At 46.6% G+C, this 18549-nt stretch overlaps 1 protein-coding gene across 7 annotated transcripts in view; it reads right to left on the bottom strand.

Moving 5' to 3' along the window:
• Positions 1-18549, bottom strand: part of LOC139757588 (thyrotropin-releasing hormone receptor-like) — an 833567-nt gene that overhangs the window by 151562 nt on the left and 663456 nt on the right. The gene's annotated exons all lie outside the window — the stretch shown is intronic.

Below are 18549 nucleotides of genomic sequence, written 5' to 3'. Positions count from 1 at the left end.
TTTGTTTCAAACGTTTAAAATCACTCGATATATTTTCTTTGTATTTCATATATGGCTATCCTCTTAAAGGGCCAGAGATGGGAAGTTTTTTTACCGTTAAACACTTTCCAATAGAGTTCCCATGGCAGTATACCCTTTCCTAGGCTGAGTGGGGTTCCTTCCTATTCCTACCCTGGTGGCTGTATGGTCCGAGAGAGAGACATACACATGAAGGAGCAGTGCATCTGATGTGGTGTGAGGTAGGGAGATATAAGGAGAGAAGAGTGACTAAGAGACGACAGTGAGGGGTGGCTGTTCGAAACCCGGCCTAACGCCAGACGAAGACGCGTTCCGGAAGGGTTAGAGCTAAATTGGGGGGCCCACGTTACCACCCCCCCCTCACGAGGTAGACTGAAGGACGCGTTACAGAAGGCTTGGGGATATATATATATGTATTCTAAGGTCACTACAGTGGACAATATACCTATTGTTCTGGCTAGGGACGAACGAAAAGATAGCCGTAGGAAAGACTATGATAGGATACGAGACGCAGGATCTGTATGTCTTAGGATGTTTATAAAGTATATGAAGGAGTGACCAACAGGTCTCCTGTTATTATCTGTCCTTTCTATTTACATGTACATTCCCTTCCCCTACACTCACCACCTAGACTTCTCCCTCCTTCCCCTACACTCACCACCTAGACTTCTCCCTCCTTCCCCTACCCACACCACCTAAACCCCTTCCTCCTTTCCCCTACCCACATCACCTAAACCCCTTCCTCCTTTCCCCTACCCACATCACCTAAACCCCTTCCTCCTTTCCCCTACCCACATCACCTAAACCCCTTCCTCCTTTCCCCTACCCACATCACCTAAACCCCTCCCTCCTTCCCCTACCCACACCACCTAAACCCCTCCCTCCTTCCCCTACCCACACCACCTAAACCCCTTCCTCCTTTCCCCTACCCACATCACCTAAACCCCTCCCTCCTTTCCCCTACCCACATCACCTAAACCCCTTCCTCCTTTCCCCTACCCACACCATCTAAACCCCTACCTCCTTTCCCCTACCCCCACCACCTAAACCCCTTCCTCCTTTCCCCCACCCACACCACCTAAACCCCTTCCTCCTTTCCCCTACCCACATCACCTAAACCCCTCCCTCCTTCCCCTACCCACACCACCTAAACCCCTCCCTCCTTCCCCTACCCACACCACCTAAACCCCTTCCTCCTTTCCCCTACCCACATCACCTAAACCCCTCCCTCCTTCCCCTACCCACACCACCTAAACCCCTTCCTCCTTTCCCCCACCCACACCACCTAAACCCCTTCCTCCTTTCCCCTACCCACACCACCTAAACCACTCCCTCCTTCCCCTACCCACATCACCTAAACCCCTCCCTCCTTCACCTACCCACACCACCTAAACCACTCCCTCCTTACCCAACCCACACCACCTAAACCCCTCCTTCCTTTCCCCAACCCCACCACCTAAACCCCTCCCTCCTTTCCCCTACCCACATCACCTAAACCTCTCCCTCCTTCCCCTACCCACACCACCTAAACCCCTTCCTCCTTTCCCCTACCCACATCACCTAAACCCCTTCCTCCTTCCCCTACACTCACCACCTAAACCCCTCCCTCCTTCCCCCTACCCACACCACCTAAACCCCTCCCTCCTTGCCCTACCCACACCACCTAAACCCCTCCCTCCTTCCCCTACCCACACCACCTAAACCCCTACCCACACCACCTGAACCCCTCCCTCCTTCCCCTACCCACACCACCTAAACCCCTCCTTCCTTTCCCCAACCCCACCACCACCACACACCTCCTATAATCGTCATCTCCACACTCCCCTTCCTCAACCTCCCTCCACCACTTATCTCCCCATACACGTCTCCCACACGACCTACCTGGTTTTACTCCCCCAATGATTTCTCTCTCCCTCCTCCACCCCACAACTGTGTCCTTCCCTCTCACAATCTCCCTCAGGCTCTCTCTCTCTCTCTCTCTCTCTCTCTCTCTCTCTCTCTCTCTCTCTCTCTCTCTCTCTCTCTTCGACCCCCTCACTACTGCCCCCTCTCCCCCTTGCCAGTCTCCCTCAATCTCCATCACTTCCCTCTCTCTAGCTCCTCCCTCACTCTTACCACCCTACATCCCTTCTCTCCCTCACACAGTTTCCTCCCTAGCACTCCTTCCTCCCTCATTTATCATCCCACCTCATCCCTCATCCCTTATCTTTCTCTCAATGGCTCCTCTCTCTCTCAACACTCCCTCCCTCTCTCTCTCTCTCTCTCTCTCTCTCTCTCTCTCTCTCTCTCTCTCTCCCTTACCCCCTCGCTATCCTCTCCTTCATTTCCCATCCTCTTCCCTCATCCTCCTCCTCCTCCTCCCTCCATCTCCATCACTTCCCTCGTCGTCTTCTCTCCCCCCTCCCCTCGTCTATCACCCCGCTCCCTCCCTCCCTCCCTCCCTCTCCCTTATCTATCACCCAGTGCAGATAGACTTGTTAACTATGACCCGGAGGCCAAGTTTGATATATGGCTGAAGAAATTCTTCCCTCCCTCTATCTTCGTCCTCAACTTCCCATCCCTTACCAGAGAAAAAAATATATAAAAATCCCTGAAATCAAATACGACACTAAATAGACTCTTGACCTATTTCCCATTTTCTATATCACTTCTATTAAGGACTGACCGTCTATGTGTCTAAGGACGGCTATAAGATATCGTCGAAACCATATCCCATTTTCTTTTCATGTGGCTGGAAGGCGAATATGACTAGAGGTCGTAACACTCTAGTGTGACACACGATGAAGGTGACGAGGCTGGTCACTTTCACATCATCACAAAAGCGATGAAGATGACTGGACCGCTCACCTTCATCAGGTAGAGACTGAAGATGAGAGAGGGGGGTGGGTGAGGGGTGGTTGATCACCTTCATAACGCGTGATAAATGGAAGATGACATATCTTAATCACCTTCATAAATGAAGATGACATGGTTGATCAAATTAATCATATAACGGATTTGAAGATGACAAGATCTGTTCCCCTTCATCACCAAAATACTGAAGATGACAAGGGTGATCACCTTCACAGAGTGATAAAATGAAAATGACGTTTGCTGATCACCTTCCTTACGTGATGAATGAAGATGACGTGGTTCATCAGTGAGTTGAGATGCACGAGAGATATCATCACAAGGTGTGTCCACGTGGGAAATGAAAGACGATCAGTTCCCAAGTGCACTTTCGTGTAATAATCACATCAACAGGGGAGACACAAGAAATATAAGTCAGTCGATATATATACACACAAATTGATATATATATATATATATATATATATATATATATATATATATATATATATATATATATATATATATTGGGCTACAAAGACAAGTAGGAGACGCATCAAACCAAACAGGGCTGTAGAGATCAAATGGACCAAATTGATTATGGAGATGAGGGGGAATGGGGTGGGAAACCTGTTATGCAGATATAGGGCAAATACGCAAAGGGGGGTTAAATGGGGTTCGGGGTGGAAGGGGGTTAAAGGAGGGGGGAGGGGATGTATAGGGGGGGCATATTGGATATGGAAATGGCTGCGACTTGGGAGAGGCTGGTGTGGGGAACGTGTTAGATAGGTAACCAGGGCTGGGGGACGAGAGGGAAATGTGTCCGTTGGGCGGACGAAATTGAGGGACGAAGGATGTGTGATGTGATGTGTCCAGACGCCACATACGAGGGAGGGAGGGTGACTGTCTCCAGGTGCGGGGAGATGGGACAAGGATAGGCTAGGCACACACACACACACAGAGAGAGAGAGAGAGAGAGAGAGAGAGAGAGAGAGAGAGAGAGAGAGAGAGAGAGATTTGAACTTCCAGGTGCACCCGCGCGTCAAAACAAACCCTCGTCTCCTCCATCAAGCTCTTGGACAGGCAGTCTATCGCTCCCTCCTCCTCCAGCCTCACCCTCTCTACCCCTGAGCATCCTGACCCTCTACCCTTGAGCATCCTGACCCTCTACCCCTGAGCATCCTGACCCTCTACCCCTGAGCATCCTGACCCTCTACCCCTGAGCATCCTGACCCTCTACCCCTGAGCATCCTGACCCTCTACCCCTGAGCATCCTGACCCTCTACCCCTGAGCATCCTGACCCTCTACCCCTGAGCATCCTGACCCTCTACCCCTGAGCATCCTGACCCTCTTCCCCTGAGCATCCTGACCCTCTACCCCTGAGCATCCTGACCCTCTACCCCTGAGCATCCTGACCCTCTACCCCTGAGCATCCTGACCCTCTACCCCTGAGCATCCTGACCCTCTACCCCTGAGCATCCTGACCCTCTACCCCTGAGCATCCTGACCCTCTACCCCTGAGCATCCTGACCCTCTACCCCTGAGCATCCTGACCCTCTACCCTTGAGCATCCTGACCCTCTACCCCTGAGCATCCTGACCCTCTACCCCTGAGCATCCTGACCCTCTACCCCTGAGCATCCTGACCCTCTACCCCTGAGCATCCTGACCGCACCATAAACTGGTCCTCCCAGGGCGACACCCGTCAGTGTCGCGAGGCAACACACATGATTCACAAGTGCAGTTTACTGCTGTCGCAGCTGCGTGTGTGTGTATAATAGAGTGCACCACTATACCCAGGATGAACAATGGATGCCTCACCACATCCATCCACCAGGAGGAATTTATATACATGTATATAAATCACGAGGAGCTTGTCTAATATGTCCTTCTGGGAAGATGGGATATAAAAACAGGTTCTGCACTCGGAATTCCCTTCACCTTTACGACAAGCTTCTTCACGCAGGTACAGCGCTCTCTGTTCCCACAACAGTCCAGACCCTCATCTACAACCACCAAACTCCTTGACATAGAAAACAGATGGTGTCTGTGACAACCGGCACCCAAAACAACAGCTATTGAATCTCACTTTGTCCAATCAGCAATCCAGTCCGGTTCTGTACCCAGAACATTCGGTTTCTTCACCAACAAGAGGCTCTTCTGTACATGGTTCCGATTGTAAACAAGGCACCTGGACAGTTCAGTCCTGGTCCATTAGGCCTGTATTACGGTGCCCTGAATTGGATAAAGGTCCCTAGGATCAAGTGCATCTCACATCTAGCTGAGAAAAACCTAGCTTTCTCAGCTATACTAACCACTAATGATAACTATAATGATAATCTGTAAAGCTAGCTTGCAAAATTTCTTTTGTCTTCACTACCCTCATATGATAATACCCCATTCCCGCCTGATTATACGTGAAATAACTATCACCCGCTACGACCATGAAATCAATTGAATATATATATAAAAACATTTCACCTAAAACATCTTGACCTAACTGCAGTCCAAGAAGTTGCCGGATATCTTCCACTACTGGTCACACAACAAAATCCCTTACATGTGGAAACTTGCCAACAAACTACCAGTCCTGAAACTCTCCAGACCTTAACCAATTCTTCCTCCCCATTCACCATGCTATATCACTTTGGTCTACAGTATCCAAACCCTTTGATAAACTGATCCCTAACGGAATCACACAAAACATTTCACTCTCGCCTCAACAACATGGCTTTCGACCCAAGCAATCCATGATATAACACTGCACACAAACCTCCCATAGCAAATCACGGATGCCTTTAACCAACCGCAAGTCCCCCTCCCGCACAGTTTTAGTGGCAATAGACATCAGTAAAGCATTTGACACCGTACCCTAGAAAACCCTCACACTAAAGATACTTAACACCATCCTTCATTGGTGGTTGGTGAGCCAAAGCCAGAGTTACTCGCAAAAGTTTCTCCTCCAAGGTCCTTCAAGTTCACAACATAGTTCCACAAGAAGAGAGGCCCATCTCCAACCTCTTCAGACACTTACAATACCTTTCCATCACTTCCTTCAGACAAGAGTGTGGAAAAAAACTCATATGCAAACGACCTTACCAATCAAATCTCGGCACCCTGACAATACGCAAGCAATGTCAAACATGCGAGTACTGTATAATAGTATCAGAACACTATCTCACCCAGAACAGAAGGCTTCAGTCACTTCTATCAACACCAAAATGACGACTATTCCAAACTGCATCCTCCTATCACCTTCTAGGGCCCAAAAAACCAAGTCCCACACAAGAAAACTCACAGAACTCACAGCATCGAATGCAACACACACACACACACACACACACCACATTCACTCCCCACACATCATATTCATCCACTCTCCACACATCACATTCATCCACTCTCCACACATCACACATCCACACACAAGCAACGAGCAAACCAGACGCCCTCAAAAAAATACTTACTGGGACCAGAGTCAGACCAGGAAAGGAATCTCTGTAGTATACGTTAGAAGGAATGCACTCGCTCCATCCTAAACTACGCCTCACCTCCCTGGTCATCCAAACTCTCAAACGTGAAACACTGAAACACACACACACACACCCGGTTGATGGTGATATTTTGCCGATAAGGAGCAGTGTTCCTCCCTCCGTATCTGGCCTGAGGCTAAACCAGCGACATAATGGAACACTCCAGCATGTTGTGTCTTCCCCCCAGAGACCGTCCACACGGGCCAAGATAGACTCGAGAAGGTTACAACCACCAGACACGCTCGTAGGGTCGATGTATACAACGCTCTCATACCCTAATGACCGCCTTCTTAATCAACAGGACTCAAGAAAATGAGAAGCAACGGATTAAGATCAAAGACGACGGAGGAAGGGAAAGGAAAAAATAAAAAAATAATGTTCGTAAATTCCTTGACAAATCCTGTTAAGTTTTACCCAAGCTTACTGGGTGTGTGTGTGTGTGTGTGTGTGTGTGTGTGTGTGTGGAGCAATGAGAACATGACGGTGAGAGAGAGAGAGAGAGAACGAGAGAGAACGAGAGAGAGAGAACGAGAGAGAACGAGAGAGAGAGAACGAGAGAGAGAACGAGAGAGAACAAAGAGAGAACAAAGAGAGAGAGAGAGAGAGAGAGAGAGAGAGAGAGAGAGAGAGAGAGAGAGAGAGAGAGAGAGAGAGGTGCCGGGCGGCTTCATCAAGCTCAAAAGACGTGTTGGAATACGTTCGGTCAGCTCGTCTCTGCCTTAGACTCGCCAAGACATATCTGTCATTAGAAACGAGAGCAGATGAGGTCATTAGGAGGGCCAGGGGGGGTAAGGTACGGGGGTCATTAAGGGCAAGGGCAGACGCCAGCGGACCCAGCTGGTCATCACAGATGGTAATGAACTAGGTAATAGTACCTACTGGGTTGGGTGAGTGGTTGACCTAACACGGACAGCTGGTTAGTCCCTGAGGTCGTATCCTCCACTCAACCAGCTGGCAAGTCCATGAGTGTTTATCCTCAATTCTGGTCAGTGATTAAGCCCTTGGATGGCCAAGAACAGGGGACAGGAGTGTGGCAAAGACACACACACACACACACACACACACACACACGTAATGTATACTACGATGTGTGTGTGTGTGTGTGTGTCAGAGACATGTTTTTCACTTCTCCCAGAATCGTAAATACTTCCCCTATATCATTTTCATTTTCCCTTTCATTACCCTCTCTCTATATTTCGATCAAGACCTGGCCTTGATGTGGACACTTATCCGTTACTGAAGCATTAGCATATAAAAATATAACATACAATACCCCGGAATTGTGTGTGTGTGTGTGTGTGTGTGTGTGTGTGTGTGTGTGTGTGTGTGTGTGTGTGTGTGTGTATGCTTCACAGCACACAAGATGAGGCTTTCCTTACATCTGTCCATAGTCCTATGAGTCCACGGGGAAAATGAAACACGAAAAGTTTCCAAGTGCACTTTCGTGTCATAATCACATCATCAGGGGAGACACAAGAGAGAAATATAACAGTCAGTTGATATACATCGAAGAGACGAAGCTTATCAAATGGCGTCCTAGCTTCGTCTCTTCGATGTATATCAACTGACTTATATTTCTCTCTTGTGTCTCCCCTGTTGATGTGATTATTACACGAAAGTGCACTTGGGAACTTTTCGTGTTTCATTTTCCCCGTGGACTCATAGGGCTATGGACAGATGTAAGGAAAGCCTCATCTTGTGTGCTGTGAAGCACACACACACACACACACACACACACACACACACACACACAGAAACCAAAGGGGCTAATCCTGTTGCTGACCAGCACAGAACAGACTTCTCTCTCCCTCTCCCCCCTTAGCCCATTCAGTTTGGGGGCGGGCGGGCGCCCCGCCAAATTACCAACCTAAAAAAGTACCATTTTGGTGATTTGCGTCACCCACAGAGAAGGATAAGAAAAAAAAAAAAAAAAAAACACCCACTCCCTTCCAGCAGATTTCCTACATCCAAGATGGTCAGTCGTAGATTCTGATCTCTTTGAAATCGCTCACAGCTGTTGTGTGTGTGAGTGGATTCTATTCCCTTCTGACCACCACAGATGCGCGACTGTTGACGGGTTTGGTGTGTGTGTGTCGGGAGGGGTGTAGGGAGGAGGAGGAGGAGGAAGAGGAGGTGGGTATAAGGAGGAAGAGGTGGTGGGTATAGCTAGGAAGAAGAGGTGGGTATAAGGAGGAAGAGGTGGGTATACGGAGGAAGAGGACGTGGGTAGAAGAGGCAGGTAGAGGGAGGAAGAAGAGGTGGGTATAGGGAGGAAGAAGAGGCAGGTATAGGGAGGAAGAAGAGGCAGGTATAGGGAGGAAGGAGGAGGTGGGTATAAGGAAGAAGAAGAGGTGGGTATAGGGAGGAAGGAAGAGGCAGGTATAGGGAGGAAGAGGACGTAGGTATAAGGGGTAAGAAGAGGTAGTGGACATGTTTTACATCTCGAACTGTGGTTAAGTTCAGATCCACAATATATGGAGGAGCTGGCTCCTCTCCTCACCCCCCTACCTGGCAATGCTACTGACGGAGTAAATGATGAAGAAGAAGAAGAAGAGAAGGTAAGCCACGAGTCGCTAAAGGGTGGACAACGAAGGTTGGGGAGGCAGGCTGTCTGTGGGTCGTCAGAAATGGCTGGCGAGATGGGAGGCGCAGGGCAACCGTTTTAAATCAACCACCACAGCTAATTTGACCCAGAGCATCCCAGACATTTAAAACAATGACTCCGGAGCGCTGTATGGGCCTTTAAATCTAGGCGCTCCACTGCTGAATACAAACACACCATCACTCACTACATCATCACATCCCAGACATTTAAAAAAATGGTAATAATACCTCCGGAGCGCTGTATGGGCCTTTAAATCTAGGCGCTCCACTGCTGAATACAAACACACCATCATTCACTACATCATCACATCCCAGACATTTAAAAAAATGGTAATAATACCTCCGGAGCGCTGTATGGGCCTTTAAATCTAGGCACTCCACTGCTGAATATAAACACACCATCATTCACTACATCATCACATCACAGACATTTAAAAAAATGGTAATAATACCTCCGGAGCGCTGTATGGGCCTTTAAATCTAGGCGCTCCACTGCTGAATATAAACACACCATCACTCACTACATCAACACCATTGTCCCCCCATCCCTCACCAACCCCTCATTTTTATATCTTCCTTCGCTCTCCTATGGAAACTAAACTCACACTCTGCTATCGCACTCACTCCACACCCCCCTCATGGTTTCTAGATAGCTCACGTTACGATAGCTGGCTGCTATCGTCACCTGAACTCCTCCTCCTCCTCCTCCACACACCCCACACACACACACACCCCTACACCTCCTCCCTAAACAGAGCAAGACACGACGCCCCCCATATAACACTATGGTCTTCTGTGGTCTTCACGAACACGGTGTGTGTACATATACATGTCTGAAAGGCTATGTTAAGACAACAGACCCTTAAACACATGGCTTAACTACACGTCTGGTGGGTTTTGAGCCAGGGGAAACGGTGCGATCTAAGAGCAAGACACAACCCCCCCATATAACACTATGGTCTTCTGTGGTCTTCACGAACACGGTGTGTGTACATATACATGTCTGAAAGGCTATGGTAAGACCACAGACCCTTAAATACATGGCTTAACTACACGTCTGGTGGGTTTTGAGCCAGGGGGAAACAATTGGTGCGATGCAATATACGCAGGGCGGGGTGAGGGTGTGGAATATATCAGTTACGCATGCGTATATGGCTTGAAACGGGGGTTTATACGCAATGGACTTTCGCCGATTAAGACACAGGAGGAGGAGGAGGAGGATTCTGTCTCAGAATTCGAATGTGACTGAGGCCACAGTAATGACCCTTGAAGCGTTCTATTCTAATGACCCTAATAGAGTACGAGTATACAGTAATGACCCTAATTGAGTGCGAGTACACAGTAATGACCCTTACAGAGTACGAGTATACAGTAATGACCCTTACAGAGTACGAGCATACAGTAATGACCCTTACAGAGTACGAGTATACAGTAATGACCCTTACAGAGTACGAGTATACAGTAATGACCCTTACAGAGTACGAGTATACAGTAATGACCCTTACAGAGTACGAGTATACAGTAATGACCTTATAGAGTACGAGTATAGAGTAATGACCCTTACAGAGTACGAGTATACAGTAACGACCCTTACAGAGTACGAGTATACAGTAATGACCTTATAGAGTACGAGTATACAGTAATGACCCTTACAGAGTACCAGTACAGACTAATGACCCTTACACTAGTACTACCAAGTGGACTTCCTAGTGGCCATCAGTGACAGTGGTAGTGGTCAGAGATGAGCAACAGTGGGGTCAAGACGAAGTTTAGGTGGGTAACTATTATCTTTTTTTTTTTCCCAGTGTGGCATTCGAGTGAAGGAAGGTGTTCGGGCCACACACGCTCACGCAAAAGTGAGTTCGAGACGGTCGAAGTCGTTGTAGTGTGTGGTGGGAGAAAAAAAATATTGTATGTATATGGAATGAGACGTTGGCACACCATGGAGAAACAGGAGGATAGTGCATGAGATTAAAGCACTGGGTAAATAGTAGGAGAGAAAAAGAGAAGGGATAATGTGTGATTCAGAAGTGAAATAGGGGGGGCGACAGATTAAAGCACTGGGTACATAGTAGGAGAGAAAAAAAGAGGGATAATGTGTGATTGAGAGGTGATATAGGGGGGGCGACAGATTAAAGCACTGGGTACATAGTAGGAGAGAGAAAAAGAGGAGGGATAATGTGTGATTGAGAGGTGATATAGGGGGGGCGACAGATTAAAGCACTGGGTAAATAGTAGGAGAGAAAAAGAGGGATAATGTGTGATTGAGAGGTGATATAGGGGGGGCGACAGATTAAAGCACTGGGTAAATAGTAGGAAAGAAAAAAAGGAGGGATAATGTGTGATTGAGAGGTGATATAGGGGGGGCGACAGATTAAAGCACTGGGTACATAGAAGGAAAGAAAAAAGAGGGATAATGTGTGATTGAGAAGTGAAATAGGGGGGGGGGGCGACGAGATAGAGAGAGAGAGAGAGAGAGAGAGAGAGAGAGAGAGAGAGAGAGAGAGAGAGAGAGAGAGAAACGGAGAAAGACGTGAGGGAATAAGTCGGGAAAAAAAAATAGAATGGAATTCTACGCTGAAGAGAATGTTTTAAGGTTGAGGAAAAATGTTTTTTTTTTTTTTGTTTGGGGGGAAAAAAGAAATATACCACGAGAGGCACCTTTCGTGTTTTCCACAACTGTTTGGTAGAGAGAGAGAGAGAGAGAGAGAGAGAGAGAGAGAGAGAGAGAGAGAGAGAGAGAGAGAGAGAGAGAGAGAGAGACAACCGAATCCACAATGGAATAAAACTGTATTTACTCTGCACAGGAGATCGGCAACAAGAGGACACCTGAGGAACAAAAAGATGGTTCGTGTCGGAGTGGAAAAGTGGATGGGTTCGAGTCTATTACACACACACACACACACACACACACACACACACACACACACAGTACAGAGCAGAGGCCTCAGGGTTACAGGAAACTGTTGTGAGTGCGAGGGGAAAGTTACAGATTACAGGAGTCTGTATTTGTGAGTGTAAGATGCAAAGAAAACGAAGAGTGTCGGGACTAAGATGGTACACGGGTGAGGGAGGAAGGTGAGGGAGCAGTGATGGAGAAAGGGGAGGGAGCAGTGATGGAGAAAGGGGAGGGAGCAGTGATGGAGAAAGGGGAGGGAGCAGTGATGGAGAAAGGGGAGGGAATGAGCAGTGATGGAGGAAGGGGAGGGAATGAGCAGTGATGGAGGAAGGGGAGGGAATGAGCAGTGATGGAGGAAGGGGAGGGAATGAGCAGTGATGGAGGAAGGGGAGGGAATGAGCAGTGATGGAGGAAGGGGAGGGAATGAGCAGTGATGGAGGAAGGGGAGGGAATGAGCAGTGATGGAGGAAGGGGAGGGAATGAGCAGTGATGGAGGAAGGGGAGGGAATGAGCAGTGATGGAGGAAGGGGAGGGAATGAGCAGTGATGGAGGAAGGGGAGGGAATGAGCAGTGATGGAGGAAGGGGAGGGAATGAGCAGTGATGGAGGAAGGGGAGGGAATGAGCAGTGATGGAGGAAGGGGAGGGAGCAGTGATGGAGGAAGTGGACTGACCTAACCAGCCAGGTAAGCTAGGTGACCATCCGTGCTCAGAGACCACAGCATACAATATCCCCAGAGACAGCATACAATATCCCCGAGTCAGCATACAATATCCCCAGAGACAGCATACAATATCCCCAGAGACAGCATACAATAACCCCAGAGACAGCATACAATATCCCCAGAGACAGCATACAATATCCCCAGAGACAGCATACAATATCCCCAGAGACATCATACAATATCCCCAGAGACAGCATACAATATCCCCAGAGACAGCATACAATATCCCCGAGTCAGTATACAATATCCCAAGAGACAGCATACAATAACCCCAGAGACAGCATACAATATCCCCAGAGACAGCATACAATATCCCCGAGTCAGCATACAATATCCCCAGAGTCAGCATACAATATCCCCAGAGACAGCATACAATATCCCCGAGTCAGCATACAATATCCCCAGAGACAGCATACAATATCCCCAGAGTCAGCATACAATATCCCCAGAGACAGCATACAATATCCCCAGAGACAGCATACAATATCCCCAGAGTCAGCATACAATATCCCCAGAGTCAGCATACAATATCCCCAGAGACAGCATACAATATCCCCAGAGACAGCATACAATATCCCCAGAGTCAGCATACAATATCCCCAGAGACAGCATACAATAGCCCCAGAGACATCATACAATATCCCCAGAGACAGCATACAATATCCCCAGAGTCAGCATACAATATCCCCAGAGACAGCATACAATATCCCCGAGTCAGCATACAATATCCCTAGAGACAGCATACAATATCCCCAGAGACAGCATACAATATCCCCAGAGTCAGCATACAATATCCCCAGAGACAGCATACAATATCCCCAGAGACAGCATACAATATCCCCAGAGACAGCATACAATATCCCCAGAGACAGCATACAATATCCCCAGAGTCAGCATACAATAACCCCAGAGACAGCATACAATATCCCCAGAGTCAGCATACAATATCCCCAGAGACAGCATACAATATCCCCAGAGTCAGCATACAATATCCCCAGAGTCAGCATACAATATCCCCAGAGACAGAATACAATATCCCCAGAGACAGCATACAATATCCCCAGAGACAGCATACAATATCCCCAGAGACAGCATACAATATCCCCAGAGACAGCATACAATATCCCCAGAGACAGCATACAATAACCCCAGAGACAGCATACAATATCCCCAGAGACAGCATACAATATCCCGCCAGATACCATACAATATACCCAGAGTCCAACAAGTTAATTAAACTTGGATTTGAATTGCCATTACACCTGTTAACAAGCCATCACAGAAGGGACAACATGTTTGTTTGTTGGTTAACTCATTACACATGACTAATTGATGAATGGTCTCACACATAATAAACAAATAAACAACACACACACATTATCTATATTATATAAATATATATATTGGAAAGGATCACAATTTTGCGCGTGATCAAGTATATTCCTACGAGTCCACGGGGAAAATGAAACACGATAAGTTCCCAAGTGCACTTTCGTGTAATAATCACATCATCACATCTTGTATCTCCCCTACTGATGTGATTATTACACGAAAGTGCGCTTGGGAACTTACCGTGTTTCATTTTTCTCGTGGACTCATAGGAATATATATATATATATATATATATATATCACTCCATCCTTCCACCTTCTTGTTCACAACCGAGCGTTCGCCTCGACTCTACACACATGATAGGATTCACCCAAAAAAATTTATGTACGTATATACAATTGGCTAAACTTCTCGGCCCCGTTTTTTTTTCTTTCCTTTTTCTTTTTTAAGGAGGGACTTAAGACTAATGATTCTCTTCTACTGGCAGACTTCCAGGGGGGGAAACTGGTACTCTCCTCCACCGCTTAACTGGAAAGACCATTCGTTTCCATTCTCTCTCTCTCTCTCTCTCTCTCTCTCTCTCTCTCTCTCTCTCTCTCTCTCTCTCTCTCGACCTCTCTCGAATTTAAAATATATAAAAAAAAACTGATCTAAAATGCCATTCAGATGTAAAAGACGAAAAGACACATCTAATTTGCATACGTAATTATGAACAATGAGAAGCCAGCAGTGAAATTACTTAGGGCACTGGTCGCTCACTAAGGGTTCAACATCTTCACTAGGGGTTCAACATCTTCACTAGGGGTTCAACATCTTCACTAGGGGTTCAACACCTTCGCTAGGGGTTCAACACCTTCGCTAGGGGGTTCAACACCTTCGCTAGGGGGTTCAACACCTTCGCTAGGGGTTCAAAAGCTTCGCTAGGGGTTCAACAGCTTCGCTAAGGGTTCAACAGCTTCGCTAGGGGGTTCAACACTTTCGCTAGGGGGTTCAACACTTTCGCTAGGGGGTTCAACAGCTTCGCTAAGGGTTCAACAGCTTCGCTAGGGGTTCAACAGCTTCGCTAGGGGGGTTCAACACCTTCGCTAAGGGTTCAACAGCTTCGCTAGGGGTTCAAAAGCTTCGCTAGGGGGTTCAAAAGCTTCGATCGAAAGACAAGAAGAAAAAAACTGACGGAAACCCACAGCTGACAGGTGAATTGCCACGCACGCAAAGGAGGCAGCGAAAGGATACGAGAAACCACACCCTTGGTAAACACACTTCTGTACCTTTACAGTCGCGAACTGAACACGTACGAATACCTCTGACGTCACGCCTCGTCCAATAGCGTCAAAGAAATGATGAGGTTGTCACGCCTCGTCGAATAGCGTCCAAGATCTGAAGAGGTTCGAAATATCTCAAGAAATGAAGGGGTTCGAATCTCATTATCCAACACCACCTAAAGGTCCATATTATTATCATGGGGGCCCCTGGTCAACACTGTCTGTTCTTTGCCACACTGATTCGTGTCTGTTATTAATGACCGCTCCTTGGGCGTGTTCTTCGTGTGTTATTAATGACCTCTCCTTCTGCGTGTACTTCGTGTGTTATTAATGACCGCTCCTTCTGCGTGTTCTTCGTGTGTTATTAATGATCGCTCCTTCTGCGTGTTCTTCGTGTGTTATTAATGACCGCTGTGGAAGGTATTAAGAATATATGGTGTGGGAGGCAAGTTGTTAGAAGGAGTGAAAAGTTTTTACTGAGGATGTAAGGCATGTGTACGTGTAGGAAGAGAGGAAAGTGATTGGTTCTCAGTGATTGTAGGTTTGTGGCAGGGGTGTGTGATGTCTCCATGGTTGTTTAATTTGTTTATGGATGAGGTTGTTAGGGAGGTGAATGCAAGAGTTTTGGAAAGAGGGGCAAGTATGAAGTCTGTTGTGGACGAGAGAGCTTGGGAAGTGAGTCAGTTGTTGTTCGCTGATGATACAGCAATGGTGGCTGATTCGTGTGAGAAACTGCAGAAGCTGGTGACCGAGTTTGGTAAAGTGTGTGAAAGAAGAAAGCCGAGAGTAAAAGTGAATAAGAGCAAGGTTATTAGGTACAGTAGTGTTGAGGGACAAGTCAATTGGGAGGTAAGTTTGAATGGAGAAAAACTGGAGGAAGTGAAGTGTTTTAGATATCTGGGAGTGGATTTGGCAGCGGATGGAACCATGGAAGCGGAAGTAAATCATACGATGGAGGAGTGAGCAAAAGTTCTGGGAGCGTTGAAAAATGTGTGGAAGTCGAGAAAGTTATCTTGGTAAGTAAAAATGGGTATGTTTGAAGAAATAGTGGTTCCAACAATGTTATAAGGTTGCGAGGCGTGGGTTATAGATAGAGTTGTGTGGAGGAGGGTGGATGTGCTGGAAACGAGATGTCTGAGGACAATATGTGGCGAGGTGGTTTGATCAAGTAATGAAAGGGTAAGAGAGATGTGTGGTAATAAAAAGAGTGTGGTTGAGAGAGCAGAAGAGGGTGTTTTGAAATGGTTTGGTCACATGAGAGAATGAGTGAGGAAAGACTGACAAAGAGGATATATGTGTCAGAGGGGGAGGGAACGAGGAGAAGTGGGAGACCAAATTGGAGGTGGAAAGATGGACTGAAAAAGATTTTGACTGATCGGGGCCTGAACATGCAGGAGGGTGAATGGCGTGCAAGGAATAGAGTGAATTGGAACGATGTGGTATACCGGGGTCGACGTGCTGTCAATGGATTGAACCAGGGCATGCGAAGCGTCTGGGGTAAACCATGGAAAGTTTTGTGGGGCCTGGATGTGGAAAGGGAGCTGTGGTTTCGGTGCATTATACATGACAGCTAGAGACTGAGTGTGAACGAATGTGGCCTTTGTTGTCTTTTCCTAGCGCTACCTCGCACACATGAGGGGTGAGGGGGTTGTTATTTCATATGTGGCGGGGTGGCGACGGGAATGAATAAGGGCAGACAGTATGAATTATGTACATGTGTATATATGTATATGTCTGTGTATATATATATGTATACAGTGAGATGTATAGATATGTATATGTGCTGTGTGGACGTGTATGTATATACATGTTTATGTAGGTGGGTTGGGCCATTCTTTCGTCTGTTTCCTTGCGCTACCTCGCTCACGCGGGGAGACAGCGACAAAGTATAATACATAATATAAATATACAACCTCAAACAAGTTATAGACGTACAAGTACGTGCCTACAACACGCCACTGGTAGTGTAACAACACTTAATGATGGTTAGGACCAACAACCCGTGGGAAGTCTGGATTAACAACAGGGCCATGTCCACACTCCAAATGGAACAGTCGTCTGCTAACCATAAGCAACTCTTTTAAAGTTGTTCAAGTCACTAGTGGTCAAACATTTAACTGTCCTACGCTCGTTTCTGCATGACTGGGATATATACTCTTTCTTTCACACTATTCGCCATTTCCCGCATTAGCAAGGTAGCGTTAAGAACAGAGGACTGGGCCTTTGAGGGAATATCCTCACCTGGCCTCGTTCTCTGTTCCTTCTTTTGGAAAATTAGAAAAAAACGAGAGGGGAGGATTTCCAGCCCGCCGCTCCCTCCCCTTTTAGTCGCCTTCTACGACACGCAGGGAATACGTGGGAAGTATTCTTTCTCCCCTATCCCCAGGGATAATATATATATATATATATATATATATATATATATATATATATATATATATATATATATATATATATATATATATATAATGTTTTAAGTACGACAAACGTATAACAAAATGACAGCCTTTATTACGTAATTCAATCACTACTGCCTTCCTTTATTACGCAATTTAATCACTGTTGCCTTCCTTTATTACGCAATTCAATCACTCTTGCCTCCGTTTATTACGCAATTTAATCACTGTTGCCTCCCTTTATTACGCAATTCAATCACTCTTGCCTCCGTTTATTACGCAATTTAATCACTGCTGCCTCCCTTTATTACGCAATTTAATCACTGGTGCCTCCCTTTATTACGCAATTTAATCACTGTTGCCTCCCTTTATTACGCAATTTAATCACTACTGCCTCCCTTTATTACGTAATTTAATCACTGTTGCCTACCTTTATTACGCAATTTAATCACTGCTGCCTCCCTTTATTACGCAATTTAATCACTGCTGCCTCCCTTTACTACGCAATTCAATCACTGTTGCCTCCCTTTATTACGCAATTTAATCACTGTTGCCTCCCTTTATTACGCAATTTAATCACTGTTGCCTCCCTTTATTACGCAATTTAATCACTGTTGCCTCCCTTTATTACGCAATTTAATCACTGCTGCCTCCCTTTATTGCGCAATTTAATCACTGTTGCCTCCCTTTATTACGCAATTTAATCACTGTTGCCTCCCTTTATTACGCAATTTAATCACTGTTGCCTCCCTTTATTACGCAATTTAATCTGTTGCCACCCTTTATTACGCAATTTAATCACTACTGCCTCCCTTTATTACGCAATTTAATCACTACTGCCTTCCTTTATTACGCAATTTAATCACTGTTGCCTCCCTTTATTACGTAATTTAATCACTGTTGCCTTCCTTTATTACGCAATTTAATCACTGTTGCCTCCCTTTATTACGTAA

Source organism: Panulirus ornatus, chromosome 27 (genome assembly GCF_036320965.1).
Source record: "Panulirus ornatus isolate Po-2019 chromosome 27, ASM3632096v1, whole genome shotgun sequence".
Classification (NCBI taxonomy): Eukaryota; Metazoa; Arthropoda; class Malacostraca; order Decapoda; family Palinuridae; genus Panulirus; species Panulirus ornatus.
The sequence above is the reverse complement of the archived record's forward strand: the minus strand, read 5'-3'. Positions and strand labels throughout refer to the sequence as shown.